Genomic DNA, 12,609 nt, shown 5'->3' on the forward strand with positions numbered 1-12,609 from the left:
ATTTTTTTCCTCTTTGTTCCTATTCAATGAAGAAATAAATAAAAAATGTGCTCTTAAGACTTGGTTCTTTATTTTTTCTGGACCCAAAGTTTTGAGAACAATGAACTGAAGGTGGAAATATCATTGATGAGGTAGTAACTTAAAGAACAAACAAATTGGACTTCTATTGGAGGTTAGAATAAAACATTAAATCCCTGACTAATGCAGTCACCATGCCTGCACCTGTCCAGCTCTATAGATTCATTCTGTTCTCAAAGGGGATGTCAGCCAAGCAGTGAAATATTATGAATATACCGGCCACACAGTTTAAAGCTAGCAATCCTGGGTTAAGAGGTCGAGTCAAGTCCCTGCCCTACCAAAGCCATGCCTGTTTCATCCATCACCCATAATCCCTATTTCAGCAATAGTCCTGTTTTTTCCTCTGCAGCTTTCTGAAGACACCAATGTGAGCAAAATTCCAGGTATACCAGTATTTAAACTGACATAATTAGGATACTGATATTTAAACACCAGTCCCACCACTTATGTCAACCCCCATCATCAATGCTCCCACACTTCATCATCCCTCACCTTCCCACCCCCAGCCAACTTCCTGTCTGTCACCACCTTGGCAAGCACATTAAAGTTCAATGGTGATACAGATTTTTAAAAGAAAGAAGATATCAAAAATTTACCCTACGACCTCAAGTTCATAAAGGGCAAAATTTTATAAGCCACAATAGCAATAATCATATTTTTCAAATATTCTCTGTATCAATGTCTTTGATATTTAACTCAGTATTTAACATATATATAAAAAGAAACAAAATGTCTGAAGTAGTCATAGTATGCAAGCCTAGTATGCAGTAACAACATGAAAACTCACAATTGTTGGCAACAGTAAAAAGGGCATGAAAATTTATGTCACAACGGAACACATTTTAAATGGCTTGTTATAATTTGAACATATATTTTAAAAGTTTTTATTAACCCATGGTACATAGGCTTGAAAATAAAAACGAATGGACTTGACTCAGCTGGGTTTGTATTTTTTGGTTAAATCAAGGTTTTCTTAGAATCAAAGTAATGAACCACAAAACTGTGTGATAAGTAGTATATCACAATTCATCAATTTGTAACTCAGGAGGTAAGTTCCACTTCAGGATGTTCAATTTATAATCTTGTATTTTGATAGTTCTGGGAAATTATTTCACACATCTGTGTTTCATTTTTCCCATCTATAGATGGGGATGCTAATAACATTTTCTTCATAGGTCCTTTGGAAGATCAAATGAATGAAGATTTACAAAGTAATAAAACTATCTGGTTCTATGAACTATCAATAATTGCTTGTTATTAAGGTGAAGAAAAAATAAAGAACTAATTAAGGTGGAAATATAAATGGCATGGGAAAAAACTTAGTGATAACATAGTGTAGCCTCATTTTTGCTACATCTAAAGATTACCTTTAAAATAATAAATTCAATATGATTTTAAGTCACTTATGACAAAGAATTTTGTCAATCAAGATTATTTCAATATTTATAGTCGGGGCAAATTAAGGTTGCAGAAAAATGTATTATATAAAATAGTGTATGGTTCTCAAATTTTAGACCTCATTAAAATACTTCACACTTCTATTTCCTTTAGTCTCCTTACTTATTTATTCTTCTTTATGCCAAAGTATATTTTTGCTTTTACATTATTTTAATCTCTTAAAAATAGTCTAAAATCTCACACTAAAATATATATATATTTTTTGAACATTGTCCTCAGGATGTGTTTTTGTTTTTTAATTATTGCCTAGGTTATTGATTTCATTCATCTTTGTCAGTCACAGATGATATCTAAAGTTAATTCAGGCTTGCTTCCAAAATCAGGTAGATGTGACAGTTATAGATCTTTGTTTAGTGGGAACCCTATTTTCATTAACATTCATTAGTTTTCATACAAAATTACAAATTCCTTGGAATAATTTTATTATAATTTTTATGTTTTATTTAATGACTTCACATTGTGATCTGCATCATTTAAACCAAGTATAAATAAAGCAACTGTTCCGAACAAAGCAGACAAAGGAAGTGGTTGCCTAGCAACGGAAATCACAGAACAGATCCTGAACTCCTACTCAAATAGAAGCTTTGTACCCCAGCTTGGTGGAGAAAGAATTTCTGAGTATCCATTCTCTCGTTGAGTATGCCCTCACAGTGGGAGAAAAGATAGGCTTTGATTCTGTTATTAAATGGAATTGGAAATTAATAGACCAGCAGAGATCTTGTACCATTTTCTCTGAGGTACATGAACTATATTGAAGATAATGAATAAGTTATATGCCTGACATGCTCGTACTTTTGTTTTATAGCGAAGTGACTGTGTACCTGAGAATTATTCTAAATGTTCATGGGGTGACCATATGGGCTGAGCAGGAAATTAAAATGCATCTGAATCTGTGTAAGAAGAACAAATCCAAAACAAGTACTGGGACAACCTCAAAATCAAGTCAGCTTTGTAGTCCAGATTTGGAATGCTATTATATACAGCTATGTGAATTGTATATAAATATGTGTAGATCCATGCAAATTGCGATTTATTTATATTTGTATTTATAAATATAAATTTATATTTTATTAGTTTATATTTCAAATATCAAAATCACTTGTATGGGGCCACAGTGGTAGCAAAGCAGGTAGGGCATTTGCCTGGCATGATGCGAACCTCATATGGTTCCCCAAACACTACTCGGAATGTCCCCTGAGCACCACAAACCAAGAGTAACCCCTGAGTACTGCTGGATATGGCCTCAAAAAAAATACTTCCTTGTGCTTAAGCACAAAAATCTTATAAAGTAAATGGATTTTGTTGTCTTGCTTTGTATGTGTGTTTAGTTTTTCTATAAAATTAGTATAAGAAGGAAGACCAGTCTATATTTAAAACAATTTAGTATATTTTAATATTTATTTATATTAATATAAATATTTAATGATACATAATGTTTTTGAAATTTCTTTATGGATGATAATTATACACATAAACCTGGATCAATCTAAATTTCTATTTAGTTTTATTACCATTGATTTTTTTGTAAAACGTTCTACACATTAAATATGTACTTAGCAGTCTGTACTAGTATCAGCCAGATGTATGGTGATTTCTAATTGATAAATTAAGCTTGGTCATAATCAGGAACTAGCCTCAGTGTTGGAGCAGGGAGACTGGAGATAACTAAGAAAATGAGACAGAAATATGAGACCAAGTTGTTGGGTCAAGGGGTTAACAGCCCTGTGAACTGTGAGACCCAGTTATTCCTGATTTTTATTGCTTTAAACAAATAATCATTAAAAAGACAAGGGCAGTGTTCTGTTAATTGCTTATGCTAATCTAACTAACACTGAGTTTTACAAAGAAAAGGGACTCTGCATATCTGAAAAAACAGTACAATCATCTCTAATGTGGATTTATGTCAAGAGAATTTCCTTAAAGAGAAAGAGCAAAGATAGGCACAGAAGCGTGACCTCAGTGATTTTCCACATCAGTTTTCTGGATAACTAGATACCTGTTATCTGCCCACTCTGCCTTTTTCCTCATTCTCTCTTAATTCTTTTTTGATAATTTCCTGTATAGATTGTATGAAGCTGAGATGAATAAGGGTTCAATGGCCTCCCAAGTGAGCAACTTGAACCTAAATTAAGACATGAGTACAAATTTTGTTGCAATGCTATTGAAATATAATCATAACTATTTATACCATATAATGTAGCATGAAATGCCTTTTTAAAGGAAAGTTGAAATCTTAGTTTGCTGTAACTTAGATAGAATGAAAGTTCATCATTTAAAATGAAATAAATCAAAGGGAGAAGAATAAATACCAAAAGAGTTCACTCATTTGTGTTATATAGAGAAACAAAACAAAGTAATTGATAATATTAAATAAGAACAAACACTTGGGGGGGGACAGAGCGGTGGCACAAGTGGTAGTGCATTTGCCTTGCACATGCTAATCTAGGACAGACCCAGCTAATCTATGAAGGACCACAGTTTGATTCCCCGGCATCCCATATGGTCCCCAAAGTCAGGAGCGATTTCTGAGCACATAGTCAGGAGTAACCCCTGAGCACCACAGGGTGTGCCCCCCCCCCAAAAAAAAAACAGAAAAAGAACAAACACTTGGCCTTTGATTTCAAAACTAAGATTACCATATAGCAATCTTAGCAGGTAGTGGGAGGGATGGCATTTGGAAAGCAGGAAAAAGCAGAATACAGGTGACATAAGAACTCTTAGGAGGGACTTGCGTACTTTGATGTAGTGGTAAAGATGCAGTAACTTTGACCATCAAAACTTTGAACTTTGAAGTTCACACTGTTGTAACCATGCTACCTAAACTAGAATAAAATAAATAATATATTTAAAGATATAAAGAAAAAAACTTAAAAGACAATTTCAAAGCAACAGAACATGAATCGTAATGTTCTTTGAGATAGTATATCCTCATGAAGAACACAAAGCAAGACACCATGATTTAGAAAGTTGTTCATAAAAGTGTTTTTCAGGCATTCAGTGTTCCAATACTAATTCCATCACCAATGTGACCTTCTTTATACCAATGAGTCTACTTTCATACTCATCCCTCTCAAATTTGTCTTTTTAGCAGCCACAAAATAATTTATTTTATATTGCTTATTGCAGCATATATCTTACAATGGTGTTACTTAAATCATTTTCTAAGGATATACTAAGCAATGCAGTGCTAGTTGAGTCTTCTGTATTATTGTCTTCACTCTTTGACTTAGTAGCTTCTATGCAACTTTCTCATTGATTTTGCCATGCTCAAACTGGAATGTCAGTACTATAAATTTTCAAGGTGTTGCATATGCAGCCGTGTGCTCCAGGACAGAGGTCCAATCTTACTAGGCACTGTCTAATGAATACAGGGGTAAGAAGGGTGTAAAGATATTATGTTTCTGTTGTGCTGGCAATGTGTTTCAAGCTTTGAAACATAGTGACTAAATAAGTGATTATGCTGTTAATTAATTAACTACAACATGGTCATTGGTCTCCAAAAGTAAATTGGGAAGAGTTCATGGGATGAGTACATGGGATAAGTAAATGGGATGAGTACGCGGTTGCTATAAAATTTAGCAAGTACTAGGACAAAGACATTCACAGTCTATTTCAGAGTAAAGGGTACTGTGCAGAAGAAAGGCATTATCAAGGCTGACTTTATTCATTTCTTTTGCTTTAGAGCCACATCCAGCCTTGCTCTGCACTCAAGAATGACACCTGGCAGGTTGGGAGATCATATGAGATGTCCAGAATTAAAGCCGGATCTGTTGTGTGCAAGGCAAGCACCCTACCCATTCACTGCGCTATCACTCTGGCTCAGGGATGGCTTTTCAAAACTAGTATATCCTATATTCCAGAGCAGTTCAATTTAGTATACAAATAAGAATGTTTATTTGAGATCCAATATGCACAGCTCAGTGACTCAAAGGCATGGCTTCCCACTGTTCTAGTTTATCTGCTACAATCAATTATTTTTTCTCGCTTGTTCATTTGGGACTAGCTTAGGGCTTGCTGTTTGAATATAGCTGTCTTTCTCCCTCTTTAATACAGTTATTTGTATTCCCCTCCAATTTTTAATTTTATTTCAAGTAGGTTCTTATTTTAAGGACTACTTTAAAAGTAAGACAATATCCACTGTCTAAGGGCACGCAAATAGGTAGTATTCTATATGTGGTTGTTTTCGCGGCTTCAACTTTGCTGTGAAATGAAAATATATATACAAGTTGGCAAAAAAAAACCTACTAGAATTGGCCAAAGTACTGCTTATTTCACTCTCACCTTCTCATTTGTTGGGTAAAATGAATATGATTAGCATAACAAATGACTTCTCTGACATATTGTTCCAAACTTTGTTGGAAAAGTTAAAGCATCTATTTCATAGATGACTGTACTTATACCTTCAACGTTGTTTACGAGCGCAGAGCTTAGAGCTGGAGCAGTGGCGCAAACGATAGGGCCTTTGCCTTGCACATGCTAACCTAGGACTGACCACAGTTTGATCCCCCAGTGTCCTATCTGGTCTCCCAAGCCAGGAGTAACCCCTGAGCATCACCAGGTGTGGCCCAAAAACAAAAACCAAAAAAAAGCGCAGAGTTCATTTGAATTGAACATCAGTACAGTGTAAAAATGTGTGATTGTTTCTTCTGTATACAGTATATTAGAAAGAACCAGGGTAAGTTAAAATAAAGACTAGTGACAGGAGAGTTATTAAGATGACTAAAGAAGCACTAATCTTCCCCAAGGGGAAACTAGATGGGGGGGGGGGGGGCAGGAAATTGAAGAATTAAAATTGATTTGTAGACTATACCACTGAGTTTCAAATGGTTTTAAGTATTTAGGGATACAGTAATAGTTTCCTTTGCTGAACAATTAGAATAATTTCTAACTGTTGGTTTCAGGATTAATTTAGATTACAGAATTAAAAAGTCTAGCAGATAGTAAACCCTAAACAAATGCTGAACCCTATCTCTTTAGTTTTTGCATGTGCTTTTTCCTGATGTCTTATTTTTTGGCATAACATTATGACTTAAGTGAATCTATTAATTAATGCTAATTCGTGGATTTAAATGCTAAATTTTGTTATTTATTCTAATAAAAACCTACTTACTGAAATATTTTTATCTTGTAATTCAAAATTTTGTGTTGTTTATGATCTTGTTATTTGTAAAATTAACATGCTGCTTGTCTTGTAATTTCTCAGACCCAACTTTCTTTGGGAATTTATAAAAATCCTCAGGCCTTGCTACAATACCTATAGAAAATTATAATTGGCTTTTATGATTTGCCTGCAACAACAAGAAATACACTTAAGCCTGAGGAAAAAGTTTCATTTAATAGAACTGTTATTTGATAGTTTTTATTTATTAGTCCATTTATTACGTATTTACTTAACAGTTGTATAAAAGAGTGATCCTTATATTCCAGTGATCTTGTATTTTCAAAGTTTTATGTTGAAAAACATAAAGCGTTTTTTCTTTGCCATAATATTTAGTAAGATTCCATATATGTTATGATCTCTCAGTTCAACCGAAAACAATTCTTAAGTGGTAAAACTCCAATATATATGTACTTTGACTTTTTTAAACTTATCTATGGATAAAATAGGGGAAAGGGATTAATGATATTTTTTTAACACAAAGGTCACTTCACTTTTTAATGTTATATGTATTAATTTTTATTATTAGAATCAAAGAATATAATCTTACCACTTTTGGAAACTCATTCCACTGACATTTTTAATAAACAGCAATATTTATCAATCACCTCTAGAATAAAAAGGCTACAAAAATACTCTCATATAAAATTTGTAGATAAAACCAGTAAATGCCAGAGGATATAAAGATCAATAACTGGCAATCATTGTGCAAAGCTAATAGAATATATTAAAATTTCAATCATCTTTGTGTTTGTGTTAAATATTTGTGTTATATTTCTAGGAAAACTATGAAAACACTAATTTAAAAATATGTATGCATACCAAAGCAGAGACAAAAATCTATAAACAAAAACCCTTGATAAGCATAAAAGCAAAAAAATCTCTGAAGAAACAAAAAAACTCTAAAGGACAAACTGATATGAGCAATGCATTAAGATTACCATAAATAAATATACATTTATTAAAATTTACATAATTTATACAAATATAAAACGTATAAATATGTGCATTTAATATATAAATAATATACATATTTACAATAATGCAATATAGTATATAATACATAAATATATTTTATATGTACATATAAATAATTAATTTATTAAAATATATTTATTCATAGTTAGATATTTTATGTGTAACTATATATTTATATTATGTGATATATGAAATATATAAATATAAAATAGACTAAAGTACATCATAAATAGATTAATATTTTCCAGGTGTACAGAGATGCTTTAACATACTCAATTGACACAATATTCAATATTAAAAATATATATAAAGTATATGATCATATCAATATATATATAAAGTATATGATCATATCAATATATACATATTTGACTAGAAAACTTTTATGATAAACACTGAGTAAAATGCATTATTAGGTTCATACCTCAACATAGTAAAGGTCATGTACAACAAACAAACTAAATCAATAGCAAAACCCTTGAAAGTTTTTCTTTAAGATCTGGCACAAAACAAGTATATCACTTGCTTGTGCTATATAAATAAATAGAGAAATGTAATAGATAATCTCCAATTAAAACTAACATTTACAATTTTGTCAAAAAGATGAGGTTACCTCAGGGGAAAGAAGAGTGGAATGAAAGGGTAGTAGAGGAATAGTAGTGCATTAAAGGAATATTTTGGTGGTAAGTGTGATATAGAAATATTGTATCTCCAAGACATGTATACACCATGTTTGCATAGGTCAATAATGCTTCAATAAAGTAAAGAAAAATTCTCACCTTTTGGTTAAAGTTAAGCATGATAACTATAGATAATAAGACTCTATTGCATGTTTGATATTGCATATTTGCTAAAAGAAATGCTCTTAACAGTTCTTGTCATAAAAAATGACTAGTTTGATTATTATAATATATAAAAATAACAAATTATTATATTATATACCTGAAAGTTACTAAAACTGTATTATTCTGATAGTAAAAAATGTATTTCTGATAAAGCTAAATTTAGAGGCTTTTGTTTTCTTATTTTAAGGGGAAATAGTTGAGGCTAAAATAGCAAATGCGAATTTTCTCACACTCAAGATACTAAAATAGAAGGAATTTTGAATGAAAACAAATCCCCTATTATTTTATTGATTTATGTACCGGTAGGTTACAAGTTTCTGCCGTTTTGCCGTTGGTTCTCAAATCACCTTTTTTTCTAAGATCTGAACATGCAGAATAGTTAATAATTAAAAATGTGTCCATGGCTTATCATACTTCTGTTTATCGACTCAGTTTGCAATGTTCCTTTGGAGCTTTGCATGTCCAAACAGTAAAACAGATTAATGTGGTTTTTTGTTTTCAACAGTATTATCTCTAGAGGTAATTGCCTTAAAGTTGATTTGGGTAAGTACTTCCCACGCATGTCATGTGCTGGGGCTTGGCATGATTTTATTTACACAATTTAAAAAGAAAGATCCAGTCATCATGTACAATCTTCACAGCAGGAATCAGAGACACCTTGTTGAAAGCAAAACAAAGGGTTGAAATTAGCAAAGCCTATATTCCACTTTTTTTACTCATTAGCAAGATTATTTTGCAAAAATGGCTTCTTACCAACTGATTTCTGGCAAACATATTTTTAAAGTTCACTTTTACTCTCTTCAGTTAGCTCTAATTTAGGATATGGAAGTGTTAATTATTAAGACTATTCTACTCAGATATCTCTGCAAGCATTTTGTAAGAGTCAATAGGATCCCAGTGCAACAGTGGAGTTTGTGTTAACAAAACAGTTAATTTTAATGAAGTAACATCCATGCAACTCTTATAACAGCAAAAAAAATGTTCTTAATATAAATGTAATTGAAACAACATACAGGATTTAGGGAATATTAAGCTAGTTTTTAAAGCCACAAAAAAGAAAGTTCAACTGAAGAAGTAATGAGTCTTAAAAAATAAATTGAGTGAACAGGGGTGGGGGGAGTCAGAAAAGGAAGCAAAAGAAATAAGAATTATTCAGCAAAATGTGAAATGTTAAGACTTATATGCTAATATACCAGGTTTACAGAATAAAGGTATAGAACAGATCATAAAAACATCTGAAAATTAAAAACAAAGGAACTGAAAGATTTGTGCATTAAACTATAGGTAACTATTAAAATAAATATAATACCACAGCAATACAGAAAAAGTTATCGAATTAAATAACTGGTGAGCCCTACAGCAATAAAGATAGGCACCACACAATAGTCTCGGTTCTGAAATCAACTCATGCTCGAATGCAAAAAGAAAGAGAAAGACAAGACAAAATAAAATAAAATAATATTGGAGACATCAACCGTAATCTCCACACGATAATTTTTTCTGTATTGCTGTGGTATTTCAATTACCTTTTTCACATCCTCTCTCAAACTGAGGTTGGAAGCCTCTAGAGAGACTCAGCCCATTTTCAGTGTATTTGACTTTTGACTTTTTTCCCCTCTTATTTTGTACCCCATTCTATTGCTTTTCTTGCCTTCAAACAAAACCACATACCTCGATTTTTCTAGCTCTGCTCCTTAAATAGAAGGGGAAACGAGGGTTCCAGGACCAAACAGATATGAGATCACTAATAGTAAGCCATACAAAGAGGGGTCCACCTACTCTAGCAGCCCGGGGGGTGATGGTGGGGTATATGGGTTGTAGAAAGGGAACTGGAATGGGGGGAACATAGTTGGTGATGGGTATTCCCCTGATTCAATGTTAATATGTACCTAAAACACTACTGTGAAAGATATGTAAGCCATTATGGAAAAAAAATATGTTTTTAATCAGAAACTTTCTTTGACTTACATGTATTATTATTATATAAATTATATTATATGTTATGTTATGTCACTATATTATGTTATGTTAGCTTACCTCATTATGTTAATCAATTTTGTCTCTTGAATAAATTCTTACAATAAAAAAAATAAATATAATAAAACATAGGCAGATGGGAAGATAGTTCATATACGTGGACTGGAAGAATTAATGTGTTAAAATGACCATAATACCTTAATATTATTGAGTCAATACAATTTCTATAAAAGAAATAGAATAAATCTTACTAAAATCATATGAAAGCACAAAACACACCAAGTAGCTTTAACATTCCTAAAACAAAGAATATGAAGATGCAACAGTCTCTGGCTTTAATTTAAATTGTAGAACTATTGTGATCAGTGTTGGTCATGTGCAAGGCAAATGCCCTGTCACTGTGCTATTGCTCATGCCCCTCGATTAAAATTATTAAGTAAAATGTAAAAATAAAAGAGAATATGGTAACTATTTTGGCTAAAAAGATAGTACAGTGTGTAGGGTGCTTTCCTTGCATGTGGCCAACTTGTGTTCAATTCCCAGTATCACATATAATCCCCAAAGAACCACCAGAACAAAAAGCCAAGAGTAACCTCATAGCCAAAAGCAAAGAAACATTTAAAAAGAGCAATGGTGGTAAAGAAATGAAAATAAATATACAGATAACTGAAATAGAATTGAGTGTCCAAAATTGAATTCTTACACATATGGGTGGTTAATTTAAAATAAGTGAATTAAAAGCATAAAATGAGAAAGGAGAATCTCTTCAATAAAAAGCACTGGGAAAGCTGGATTGCTACATTAAAAAAAATAACTGGATCACTATATCAACACCATGCACAAAAGTTAATTTGTAATGGAACTAGAAGAGGTTATGATAAAAAATAGGTCAATAAAAAAGACAAATATTGGATAATATAATTCATGTGCAAATATAGAGAAGCAAAACAGGTGAACAAATGAAGCCAACTTTAGGCTACAGAAGTGAGTTTAGAAGAGGAAAGGGAGTGAGGAAAGCAAAAGACAGAGTGCCAAGACTTTGGTGGTGGATGTGATGAGATAGTGTATATGTTTAAGATATTTAATTTGTACTCTTAAAACACAGTCTTGTAAACCAATGAAAATATAAAAGTATGGATTTTGGAGATATCTGAGTAAAAAATGACAAAATGATATTTGAGCTTATTTATACAAATAGTTAAAGATAACTTTATATTTGTAGATTGAGCTCATATGGCTGCTCATTTGCAGAAAACCTCCAGCATAGAGGAATTAAAGAAAGAGTAAGATAAAGGTTGCTTTCTTTGTTTGCATTCAACTTTGTGTAAAATGCTTGTGTGTATATCTTACTGTATAAGACTAAGGCATGCCTTTTAAGAATTCACACGTGAAATTTTAATTAATGGACTAAATATTCATGTTCTAATATATTCCTTTTATAATAAATTTTACTCTATTTTGTCTATGGTTTTGCTGAAGCACATTTATAAGTGTGTTTCAGTTCAAGACTTTCTTCTGCCAGCTCTCAATGATTTATTTAAGCTCCTTTTGTTAGAATTGCAAAGACTTTGAACTGAACTTAGATATCATACTGGAGAAATAGAATATTGAGTTCAAGCAGGTGATTTGACAAAATTATTGGAAAGTCTGTGGAATAAAAAAAGACAGTTGCAATTCATTCTAGAGACCATCTAAAAACTGGCAGAATCTATTGTAGTGCTAAAGAATAGTACCAACTGCATTTTAAACTTCAGACTTGAGGACTAAATAGTGAAACAGAAGATTGAGTAGAGTCATTGTATTTGTTCATTAAGTCTGGATGAAGTTTTCATAACTTTTTTCTCAGAGGGCAAATAAATGAACAGTGTTACATCATTGGGAAGATAAAGGCATTTTAAAATTAATAATTTTATTGTAATCTCTAAATCTCTGTAGGTCAAAGAAACTTTTGAGTAAATTGTGATCATATGAACAGACTATGCAATATGTATTTTACTTATTGAATTAAAGAATAGACGGTTTCCTAGGATACGGTGGGTGACAAAACAATTATATTATTGCTTTGTTAACCCATTTTTAATGCACGAATTCACCTTCTCTTTTCAATTTCTTCTT

At 32.0% G+C, this 12,609-nt stretch overlaps 1 pseudogene; it reads left to right on the forward strand.

Annotated features, from left to right (window-relative positions):
* The window catches only part of LOC126008583 (polyadenylate-binding protein 2-like), a 128,503-nt pseudogene that overhangs the window by 62,576 nt on the left and 53,318 nt on the right, over positions 1 to 12,609 (forward strand).

Source organism: Suncus etruscus, chromosome 5, assembly GCF_024139225.1.
Source record: "Suncus etruscus isolate mSunEtr1 chromosome 5, mSunEtr1.pri.cur, whole genome shotgun sequence".
Classification (NCBI taxonomy): domain Eukaryota; kingdom Metazoa; phylum Chordata; class Mammalia; order Eulipotyphla; family Soricidae; genus Suncus; species Suncus etruscus.